Here is a 12,230-nt window from a genome sequence, read left to right as displayed (position 1 = left end):
TGAAACTTTTTGTGTGGCCTATTTTGCGCATGATCTTTAACACTGTGCAGGGAAATCTACTTCTGAAGAGAAGCTATTTCACAGAGGATGTGATGAAAAGCTGCCATGACATAAAAGTGTGTTTTTTTTTTAGGTTGGCCACGTCTCAGATATTATTTTGTATTTACTTATTTTTATGAAATTCAATTCAAATATCAGACAATGTAGGACATAATATACAGCACACAATTACACACTGTTATTTTAAGCATCAGTAGGGGTACTAACTGACAATAACATGACAAGTATCAACAAACATCAAACCTGTAAAATAAAGTAATTTTTCTAATACATACCAAAACCCAAATCCACTGCTGGAGGCTTTATTCCCAATGGCATTCTCTAACCAATTCCATAGGGACACACCACACCCTAGCCATGGCAGTAAGCTGTCACGTATTCTGTTCCAATCATCTCTTCCCATCTCCACAAATGAGAACAAACATACTATATTAATGGCAAGACTTGGTCCCTACATTGCATTCAGATAAACACAAAAACGAGCTGCCAAGACCTCATACATCAACAATCTAAATTCGGTAATGTATGATATACCCATAGTACAAGCTATGCCATACCAGCCCTGATAATTGTGAAAAGAGGACACATACCTATTATACATTTGTGATACATTACTATTCAACACATTGGAATCAGCTCTTCATGAAACAACATCATTGGAGAATACTTTTTTCACCAAGTTCATGTGATCTATTGCTGCAATTATAGCTTCCTCTGTCCAAATGATAGAAAATGAAAACAATTAATCTCGGTACAGCAGTGGCTGAAGCGGCTTGATTAGTGATACTGGGGGAAATAACAAAAAATGCACCTCATCATTATTAAGATGGATAAGTATATCTGTTGCCATCAGGAAAGCATGTGTAGGCTATACTAAAGTTGCTGTATGTACATAACCACTGTGATCAGTGTATTTATTTAGTATGCTATCCATATTACTTATCAGTCCAACAACTGGATATAACCGTCTATAAGCCCTTTCATTGGGTTTTAATTCAATGGCTAATATTTAGTGTGAAAAGTGCTCTTTATTGCGCCAAAGTGTGATAAGAGCGCAGGAACATCTCGTATTTCATTTGTAGAATTAAAATACATGAAAACCAAGACTTGTGGTGGTCATGGAATGTTGTCAGCCGGTGTTTGTCAAGCAAATAACTGCCAGTCTCACAGTAATTGATTGTTATTTAACATAAACATGTTTAGCATCTTCTGGCTTCCACGCATAGTCTACACCCACTGATGCAAACCTTTGGAACATCAAAGTCTAATAAATCAATGTAATATAGCCTACACCATCACAATAAATACATTATTTATTTTAGACATGTCTAAACAAACATGATATGAAGAAAATGTAGTCTATTTCAAAAGAACAGAATACTCTGAGTTGTCTTGATGTTAGGCCCTGATATGGCTATACTAGTTCATTCATTCATTGTTTAGAATTCCGTGGCATTAATTTGTATTATTTTATAGTATAAAGAACACAATTGAACATAGCTGATATTTTCTCCAAACGATTTCCAAGGAAGTGCACACTATTGTGTTGAGGGGTTAACAAAAAAGTCCTCCTATATGCTTAATTTAGTTATTTATGTAACTTTAGTTGTGATACAAACGTTGGGCTTTATGTTTAGATTTTAATACATTTAAGGCTGCATGATGCAACTAATGATGATTTGAAGAAGAAATGCATGAAAAGCATGAGCTCTGATTTGTTTCTTGTGCAGGCTGTACACAATTCATCAGCCATTATGCCCTTGGGCTGAATATAATTATATAATAATAATTCCTTTCTCCTGGCTGCTGTGTTTCAAAGCACCTCTCACTCACATGGCTCTGTCAGATACCTCAATTTGTATCGGCTGTTGGTGGAAGAAGGTGAGGACCAAGGTGTAGCGTGGCACATGTTCATCTTTTTTATTTGAACTGAACACTAAATAACAAAACAACAAAGAGAATGAACGAAACCGAAACAGTTCTGTCTGGTGCAGACACAAAAACAGAAAACTTCCCACAAAACACAGGTGGGAAAAGGCTACCTAAGTATGGTTCTCAATCAGAGACAGCGATAGACAGCTGCCTCTGATTGCCAAACACACAGAAATAGAAAACATAGAACACAAAACATAGAATTCCCGCCCCAACTCACGCCCTGACCAAACCAAAATAGAGACATAAAAAGGATCTAAGGTCAGGTCGTGACAGTACCCCCCCCCCCCCCCCCAAAGGTGCGGACTTCGGACGAAAACCTGAACCTATAGGGGAGGGTCTGGGTGGGCATTACTCCGCGGTGGCGGCTCTGGTGAGGGATGTGGCTTGGCCCACTTAGGTGACGCCTCTAGAGCGGGGACCCTCACCGCCGACTGAAGGCCCTCGTAGAGGGCGCCACTGGACTGAAGGGCTGCACTGCAGGCTCAGGACTGAAGGGCGAGTCTGGAGTGAGGGGTGAGTCTGGAGTGAGGCGCGAGTCTGGAGTGAGGGGCGAGTCTGGCAGCTCCAGACAGGAGGGTGACCCTGGCAGCTCCGGACAGGAGGGCTGGGGAGACACACAGGAGACCTGGTCCGTGGAGGAGGCACAGGATAGACCGGGCTGTGGAGGAGCACTGGAGATCTGGTGCGTAGCCTTGGCACCACTCTTCCAGGCAGAATGCCCAGTCTAGCCCGGCACGTGTGGGGAGATGGAACAGGCCACACTGGGTTCTCCTGGCAAACTGGGGAAACCGTGCTTAGAGCCGGCGCAGGATATCATGGCCAGAGGGGACGCACTGGAGGTCTGGAGAGCAGGGCTGGCACCATCCGTCCTGGCTGGATCCTCACCCTAGCCCGGCAGATGCGGGGAGCTGGAATGTAGCGCACCGGGCTCAGAACGCGTACTGGAGATCTGTAGCGCCAAGCTGGCACAAGACGTGCAGGCCTGGGGAGGTGCACAGGAGGCATGGTGCGTGGGGCTGGCACAGTCTTCACCAGACGGCTAGCACGGTCCTCAAGACAAGTATGGAGAGCTGACCCAGGTGACATCAAATCCAGGACACAGTCCGTCAGGCGGATGTCGTGCCTCATGCACCAACATAGCATCTCCCCCATTACTCTCTCCTCCAATCTCCCCATCAACTCCTTCACTGTCTCTGCCTTGCTTCCGTCGCTCACCTCCAATTTCGCCCTGACTGGCTCTGGTTCCATCCTTGGCCCCTTACGGTAAGCACGGGGAGTTGGCTCAGGTCTGACTCCTGACTCTGCCACACTTCCCGTGTGCCCCCCCCAAAATGTTTTGGGCTGCCTCTCGGGCTTCCTTGCCAGCCGTGTTCCCTCGTATCGCTGGTTCCCTTTTCGTGCTGCCTCCGCTCTCCTGGCTACCTCCACCTGTTCCCATGGGAGGCGATCCCTTCCAGCCAGGATCTCCTCCCATGTGTAGGATCCCTTGCCATTCAAGATGTCCTCCCATGTCCATTCCTCCTTTTCACCATGCTGCTTGGTCCGTTGGTGGTGGGTAGTTCTGTAACGGCTGTTGGTGGAAGAAGGTGAGGACCAAGGTGCAGCGTGGTACATGTTCATCTTTTTTATTTGAACACTGAATAACAAAACAACAAAGAGAATTGACGAAACCCGAAACAGTTCTGTCTGGTGCAGACACAGAAAACAACTACCCACAAAACACAGGTGGGAAAAGGCTACTTAAGTATGGTTCTCAATCAGAGACCTCAGCTGCCTCTGATTGAGAACCATACCCGGCCACAGAAATAAAAAACATAGAACACAAAACATAGAATGCCCACGCCAACTCACGCCATGACCAAACCAAAATAGACATAAAAAGGATCTCTAAGGTCAGGGCCTGACACAATTCTTATTAGCCAATGCCTGTCAGGTGATCGGGTCCTTCTCACAGCTAAGAAGTAGGCTACAAGTGAAGACAGACACATCAAATTCCGAGATGCATACTGAATATGTTTAGAAGAACTGTCCACATTTAGGCAAATCTCAATAAGATGAGTAGGCCTAACGAACAGAACAAGCACTAGCCTATGTCAATCTACTATCCCTCATAGTACAAAGGTTGACCTATTAGTAAACTTCTTCTGTGCAAGAAATAAATATTCCGATATTCCAGTTGTGGGATGCATTAGATCCCAAATTAATACAACCACTCGCATCAACATAATATTTTCAAAGCAATGAGGCTGATGCAACAGATCGGCAACGTTTAGCGTAAAATGTTAATAAACTATTAGGCTATTTCTTCACATTTACAAGCGCAGCAATGTGCACACGGCAGTAGGTTATAAGCACGAATGTTCCAAAATGCAATCAATTAGCAGGGAAATGAGATTATGCATGTACTGTAATGCTCTATTATAAAAGTACCGCCTATGTATGCCAGTTAGGCTCTACACCGGTTTTAAAGCGAATTAATGTGCTTAATTTTAAGAAGTTATCTGGCCACTTTAGTTGTGATACATACCTTATCAAAACATTTTGGGCTATGGGCTAGGCTATATGAGGTGTGCAACTATGATTTGTCCCCCCAAAAAAGGCATGCACTGTTTCTTGACATACTGCACATGCTGGGCATCACTCACAAGTGATAATACATCATTCACAAGTGATAGGCTAATATTGTCACCCATCAGACTATTCTTAATTCAATGTTGTCTTTACATATACTAAATAAAATATGTCTGAAAGTAGTTTTGATTTAGAATGGACCATTATTATGCACCTGTCTCGGAACAGGGGCATGGTAAAAAGAAAGTCAACTATGCACCTAAATAGCAAATGGAGGAGCTTTTCCTGTGGTTCATTTTCCATAAAATGGAGCAAACATTAAATAAGCAAGCAATTACATCTTATTTACATTGTGGATAAAGTGTGTGCGTGAGTGTGTGTGTGTGTGTGTGTGTGCGCGTTGTTTTATTTTTCCTTGTCAGCCACCCATCTCTGCTTTGTCAGTCTTGAAAGGCCCAGTGTATGCACTTCTGGGTGAGGTTGTCAGGCAGTGGTGGAGTGCATGGCAGATCTGAAAGAGAGATGCACAAAGTGACAGTAAGTATACAGCTCAACAACATGTCTGTGTGTACATCTGTTGGTGTGGGTGAGCATATGCAATATATTGCTGAATTACCTGTATCCATCTGGGAATCCTCAAAAGTTTCTCCCTTCACAGCCAGTGGAGTAGAAACTGGTGCAGCCGGTAAATTGAAATACTACAGTAGTGGACTGCTGTGACTGCAGCTGAACTGCTGGGCATGGCAGATCTAAAAGACAGAGGCACAATTTTCTTAACTGACAATAATCATACAACTAAATAGACAATGACTGTAAGGCCTAGATTCAATCAGCACAAGCATTAACTGGCGATAGCCGACACCCGCATAGCTGATGTTTTTGGTGGTGTCTGAAGTGTAACTGTGTTGGATCTGTCAAATCGGTAAGCAGCAGTTCTTGATCATTGTCACAAAACTACACCCGTCCTACTCGCGTTACAAGTTCAGAACGAGAAAGTGTAGGTTATAGAAATAATGACGCTCAAATTCAAAATCCTTAAACTAAATAATGAGGACTTCTATCAGCCTAATCGAGGTGTAGAGATTACATCTCAAATTCCAATGTTCTAACTTGTAAACAGTGCTGCATTAGATTTCTGTTAAAACGACTCAGTTTCTACCAATGGCAATGTCCGCTTTAGGTATAATGCCAGGAGCCACTTGTGAATTTGACAGCTCTAACACAGTTCCACCTCAGACACCGCCAAAACAACCGCTATGTGGATGTTGGCTAAAGCAGATGTGATTGAATAGAGCCCCAAGTGAGGGAGAGTGTGCATGTGTGTATACATGCATGTGATAATTACCTGTGTCACCTGTCGTGGCCGGTGTATCAGATGCAAACGACTGCAGCTGTGAAGACTGTGGTTGAGCTAATATAGGGGTGTCAGATCTAAAAGAGAGAGGAACAATGTTCTTAAGTTAAAATAATTATACAACAAAACAGAGTGAATGATTGAGTGAGTATGTATACGTGTGTTTGATAAATACCTGGACCACATCACACCGCTTCAGGTCTACAAGCCTCTGGAAGTTCCAACGTGCCACTCCAGGCCTGGAACAGCTTGGTGGAAAGACGGTTGCCTGTCACCCACCGAGCAGGTTGGCAGATCTGAAGAATAGGCACAATTTTAATGACAAAGCCTTGACTACACACTAACCTAAACAAAACAAACTATGGGAGGCGCACAGTCGTACATAGAGCCATGACTACTATCAAGTAACTTGTGCAAGCAGTAAAATTAAATTTCAAAAACAGATAAAAACACCTTATGGAACAGCGGGGACTGTGAAGAGACACATGCATACAAACGATGACATACACACTGTATACACACGTAGTAGAGTTGTGGCCTGAGGGAATAGACAATGTGTTGTGAATGTATTGTAATGTTTTTAAAATCGTATGACTGCCTTAATTTTGCTGGACCCAAAGAGGAGTAACTGCTGTCTTGGCAGCAGCTAATGGGGATCCATAATAAATACAATACAACAAATGAAGTAAGTTTGTGTATCTGGCAACACACGCAGCAGACTTCATTTTCCCAACTGCTCGTTGTACTTTCCATTGCCATCTGATGTGTGTGTGTGTGTGTGTTATGTGTTATTATGACATAGAAGTGTCAAGTTGAAAACATCCTTGTCGTAGGCCATTCAGTGATTAGCTTGTGAAAAATTACTATCAACAGTGTACAGTAAAAAGGATATCAAATATTCAGATCTGGATTGACAACTAGGCTAAATCATGTGAAGTTACAAACCTCTAGGGCTTAATCTACACTCAAGTTAAATAAAGGATGCAGGACATGAGCTGTAGGACCATGCCTCGGGACTATCTGGCCTGACAACTCCTGGCTGTCCCTGTCTCCAGTCCACCTAGTCGTGCTGCTGTCTCTGCTGTTTCAGTCTGCGGCTATAGAACCCTGACCTGCTCACGGCTCACCGGAGGTACTAACTTGTCCCAGACCCGCTGTTTGATCCTGTCTTTCTCTGTCTCAACCTCTAAATGCTCAGCCATGAAAAGCCAACTGGCATTTACTCCTGAGGTGTTGAACTATTGCACCCTCTTATAACCCACTATTATTTGACACTGCTGGTCATCTATGACCATTTAAACATCTTGAAGAATAATCTGGCTAAATGGCTGTACTCTTATATAATCTCCACCAGCACAGCCAGAATAGGACTGGCCACCCATCATCAGAGCCTGGTTCCTCTAGGTTTCTTCCTAGGTTCCTGCCTTTCTTGTCACACCCTGATCTGTTTCACCTGTCCATGTGATGGTCTTCACCCCCTCTCGGTGTCGCTTATATTCCCTGGTGTATTTGTCCCTGTGTTTCCTGTCTCTCTGTGCCAGTTCGTCTTGTATGTCTTTCAAGTCAACCATCGTGTTTTCCCGTACTCCTGCTTCTATTCCCTTTTTGCTAGCCCTCCTGGTTTTGATCCTTGCCCGTTTTCTGGACTCCGTACCCGCCTACCTGACCATTCTGCCTGCCACTCTGTACCTCCTGGACTCTGAACTGGTTTTGACCTTTTGCCTGTCCACGACCACTGTCCACGACCACCCTTTTGGATTGATCAATAAATATCAAAGACTCAAACCATCTGCCTCCGGTGTCTGCATCTGGGTCTCGCCTTGCGCCCTTATATTTCTAGGGAGTTTTTCCTAGCCACTGTGCATCTACGTCTGCGTTGCTTACTCTTTGTGGTTTTAGGCTGGGTATCTGTATAAGCACTTTGACAACTGCTGATGTAAAAGGGGCTTTATAAAATACATTTGATAGGTTGCTTGTATATGCTTCTTTTCATGTCAATAACTCTAAATATGAGTTGTCTTACATTTCCTCAATAGGAAGTTGTACCTTAAGCCACCACTTTTTCCTGGTCTTTCCAGTTGGCGACAGGGGGCTTCAAGTTTGGGAATGGAGGGCCTAGAGAATTGGAATATTAACAATAATTAGCGTCCACATTTATGAATGAAATTCAATATGGGTTAGCTGTGTATCTCATCTGATTGAGAATTACTGGTGATATACCCTATGTCTTTCTTTTGAAAATCTGCCACAAAACCACACAATTTGCTAAATTGTAATTACTTTGCTACTATGGCCTATTTATTGCCTTACCTCCGTACTCCATTTCAACACACTATATATAGATGTTTCTATTATTATTGACTGTACAGTTGTGGCCAAAAGTTCAGAATGACACAAATATTAATTTTCATGTTTTCAAGTCTGCTGCCTCAGTTTGTATGATGGCAATTTGCATAAACTCCAGAATGTTATGAAGAGTTGATCAGATGAATTGCAATTAATTGCAAAGTCCCTTTTTGCCATGCAAATGAACTGAATCCCCCCAAAACATTTCCACTGCATTTCAGCCCTGCCACAAAAGGACCAGCTGACATCATGTCAGTGATTCTCTCGTAAACACAGGTGTGAGTATTGACGAGGACAAAGCTGGAGATCACTCTGCAATGCTGATTGAGTTCAAATAACAGACTGGAAGCTTCAAAAGAAGGGTGGTGCTTGGAATCATTGTTCTTCCTCTGTCAATCATGGTTACCTGCAAGGAAACACATGCCATCATCATTGCTTTGCACTAAAAGGGCTTCACAGGTAAGGATATTGCTGCCAGTAAGATTGCACCTAAATCAACCATTTATCGGATCATCAAGAACTTCAAGGAGAGCGATTCAATTGTTGTGAAGAAGGCTTCAGGGCGCCTCAAGAAAGTCCGGCAAGTGCCAGGACCATCTCCTAAAGTTTATTCAGCTGCAGGATCAGGGCACCACCAGTACAGAGCTTGCTCAGGAATGGCAGCAGGCAGGTGTGAGTGCATCTGCACGCACAGTGAGGCAAAGACTTTTGGAGGATTGCCTGGTGTCAAGAAGGGCAGCAAAGAAGACACTTCTCTCCAGGAGAAACATCAGGGACAGACTGATATTCTGCAAAAGGTACAGGGATTGGACAACTGAGAACTGGGGTAAAGTCATTTTCTCTGATGAATCCCCTTTCCAGTTGTTTGGGGCATCCGGAAAAAAGCTTTTCCGGGGAAGACAAGGTGAGCGCTACTATCAGTCCTGTGTCATGCCAAACAGTAAAGCATCCTGAGACCATTCATGTGTGGGGTTGCTTCTCAGCCAAGGGAGTGGGATCACTCACAATTTTGCCTTAGAACACAGCCATGAATAAAAAATGGTACCAACACATCCTCTGAAAGCAAATTCTCCCAACCATCCAGGAACAGTTTGGTGACGAACAATGCCTTTTCCAGCATGATGGAGCACCTTGCCATTAGGCAAATGTGATAACTAAGTGGCTCGAGGAACAAAACATCGATATTTTGGGTCCATGGTCAGGAAACTCCCCAGACCTCAATCCCATTGCGAACTTGTGATCAATCTTCAAGAGGCGGGTGGACAAGCAAAACCCCACAAATTCTCCAAGCATTGATTATGCAAGAATGGGCTGCCATCAGTCAGGATGTGGCCCAGAAGTTAATTGACAGCATGCCAGGGCGGATTGCAGAGGTCTTGAAAAAGAAGGGTCAACACAGCAAATATTGACCCAAGTAATTGTCAATACAAGCCTTTGACACTTATGAAATGCTTGTAATTATACTTCACTATTCCATAGTAACATCTGACAAAAATATCCAAAGACACTGAAGCAGCAAACTTTGAACATTAATATTTGTGTCATTCTCTCAACTTTTGACCATGACTGTACTTTTGTTTATTCCACGTGTTGTTTTTTGTCACAATGCTTTGTTTTATCTGGGCCAGGTCGCAGTTGTAAATGAGAACTAGTTCTCAACTGGCCTACCTGGTTGAAATAAATAAAATTAAAATTATATCTAGTGAGAGTGCACACAACCATTAGCTTAATTTACCAAGTCAACAATTACATTTTGTCAAGGGACCCAACGAATACCAACGGCGCTACCCTACTTCACCCCATATCAACCAACATGCCAACTAGTAGTGACAAGGCTATATTGTTGTCATTCCGTAATACTGTAACGTTGATTTAGCCTACTGTACATCAAATTATTATCCAACTAGCTAGCTAGTGATAGCTTAGCTAGATCCAAAGAAACAACCAGTGAATGACAACAGGCTTTTTAACAAAATATCTACCTATCTAGCTTGTATGATTGCATGTAAAACAACTCTATAGATGATTACAAAGTTTGAAAGCAAAGTTGATTTACCAGTATGCTACTCTATCGGGAACTAGAGTGAGGCATCACCAGCATGTTAGATATGAAAGTATCTATCCAGCAACAATGTCGAGGTCAAAAACGAAAGAAACTGTTAAACCATGCTGACTTCTTAATATAAGTCAAATCGGACTGAAATAATTCACAGGCTGAACGTACATTTCTATGACTAACTACCTAACATTAGCTTGCCAGCTCAGTGACCAGTGATGAACCTATTCCTGTTTACAGAGTGTGAGTCCCTCCCCCTCCCATGTCCTGCATGGAGAAGCGCCACTGAGTAAACATGTGGCTAGAATTATATTACCTCTGGGTTGGTTTACAAACTCCGTTGACAATGCATTGGAAACTGTTTCGGTCCGTTAAGCAAAAGAACCGGGGTTCAATTCCCCACGGCGAGGAAGGAGTAGGCTGTCCTTGTAACATAAACATGTGTTCTTAACTGACTTGCCTAGTTACATAAAGGTTACAAAAAGAGCATAACATTTCTACATTATAATTTTATATGAGGTTTTAAAAAAATATATTTTTATTTATTTTTCCTTTAGTTAACCAGTTAGTTAAGAACACATGCTTATTTTCAATGCCGGCCTGGGAACAGTGGGTTAACTGCCTGTTCAGGGGCAGAACGAGAAATTTGTACCTTGTCAGCTCGGGGGTTTGAACTCGCAAACTTCCTAGTCCAACACTCTAACCACTAGGATACGCTGCCGCGAAAGTGAGCGATTGTAATCTGAATAAAGGCCAAAATAATATTTTTTTAAAGGCCACAAATGTATTTCTGTTTTTAGACGGAGAGAAACGCTGGGACACTTGTGTGGCGTCCTATGGGACTCCCAATCACGGTCGGATGTGATACATAATAATAATAATGATATAGAACCTAATTTAGAAAAACATTTAACGATAGAATTCTCCCCCTACCCTCCATCTAGGCAAGTCTATTGTCCAGCTACCTGCTAGAACAGCGGGAACATTTCCCTAGTCAGCGCCATTATTAGTGCAATGTCCCTTAAAGCTCTGTGCTACCCAGTGTGGCGGGTCAAATCAGACTGATTTGTCCCACCACGCTCCTCCTCCCTTCCCCATGGGCTAGGTGTGCCCTCTGCCCTCGTGCCCCCTGCCCTCGTGCCCTCCTGCCTTGTGCCCCCTGCCCTCGTGCTTTGAACCTTGCACGCTTTCAGTAGATACAACTGGAGAACTGCAAGATAATCCCATTGTGCACCACTCGGGAGCCAAGACCAACATGACCAATATATATTGTCCTGCTAATAACAGGGTAAATAATATATCTGTGAGAATATCCAAGGGGCTTTTATATCATTCTAAAGTAATGATAATAAGAATTGGAGATAATTTCGTTTTCAAATAACATAAAATTTGTGAGAAAAATGTAATTCTTGAACATGGGGTGAGACATTGTTACTAATTTGTAAATAAAGCCAGTTTGTTATTGAGAACAATTTATTTCTGTTTTTAAAGTGAGAGGAACCAAAAACCTACAGTCATCTCATCAGTCTCCCAGTCAAGGCCATCACAAGTATTGAACCAGAATCTAGTAGCAACCCAGATTGTACAGTGTATCAGTGTTTTAAACTGTTGTGCCACACAGGGACAGTACGATGTGACAGGTCGGGAGTGGGCTACAGATCTACAGTAAGAGCAAAATAACAAAATAAAATAGCCTTAGTGTAACAACAGTTTTAGTAAGTAATACAATTATCAGTTTCTATTTAGGATGATGTCGCCTATTCTTTGTCAGTTAGAGACACAGTAGAACCCAAAAGCATAATCAGTGTTCTAACTCCCCCTTGCGCTGGTCTGGAGCAATGAAGTGGTGACGCAGGGTAACGTAATAAACCACAAATGACCTCTAAGAGCTGTAGCATAATCGCAAAA

The 12,230-nt window shown here is 42.9% G+C and overlaps 1 long non-coding RNA gene across 2 annotated transcripts; it reads right to left on the bottom strand.

Moving 5' to 3' along the window:
* Positions 1-3,793: 3,793 nt before the first annotated feature.
* LOC124003460 lies at positions 3,794-10,570 on the bottom strand. 2 transcript variants are annotated; one of them, XR_006833228.1, is made up of 6 exons: positions 10,323-10,570; positions 7,944-8,035; positions 6,096-6,216; positions 5,912-5,997; positions 5,183-5,315; positions 3,794-5,077 (listed from the first exon to the last, which is right to left on the bottom strand). It is a non-coding gene; the product is annotated as an uncharacterized LOC124003460 (long non-coding RNA). The 2 variants fall into 2 exon arrangements; XR_006833227.1 differs by having other exon boundaries at positions 7,967-8,035.
* Positions 10,571-12,230: the final 1,660 nt, after the last annotated feature.

This window comes from Oncorhynchus gorbuscha, linkage group LG18 (genome assembly GCF_021184085.1).
Source record: "Oncorhynchus gorbuscha isolate QuinsamMale2020 ecotype Even-year linkage group LG18, OgorEven_v1.0, whole genome shotgun sequence".
Lineage (NCBI taxonomy): Eukaryota > Metazoa > Chordata > Actinopteri > Salmoniformes > Salmonidae > Oncorhynchus > Oncorhynchus gorbuscha.
Note: the sequence above shows the minus strand (reverse complement) of the source record. Positions and strands in the feature narration are given on the sequence as shown.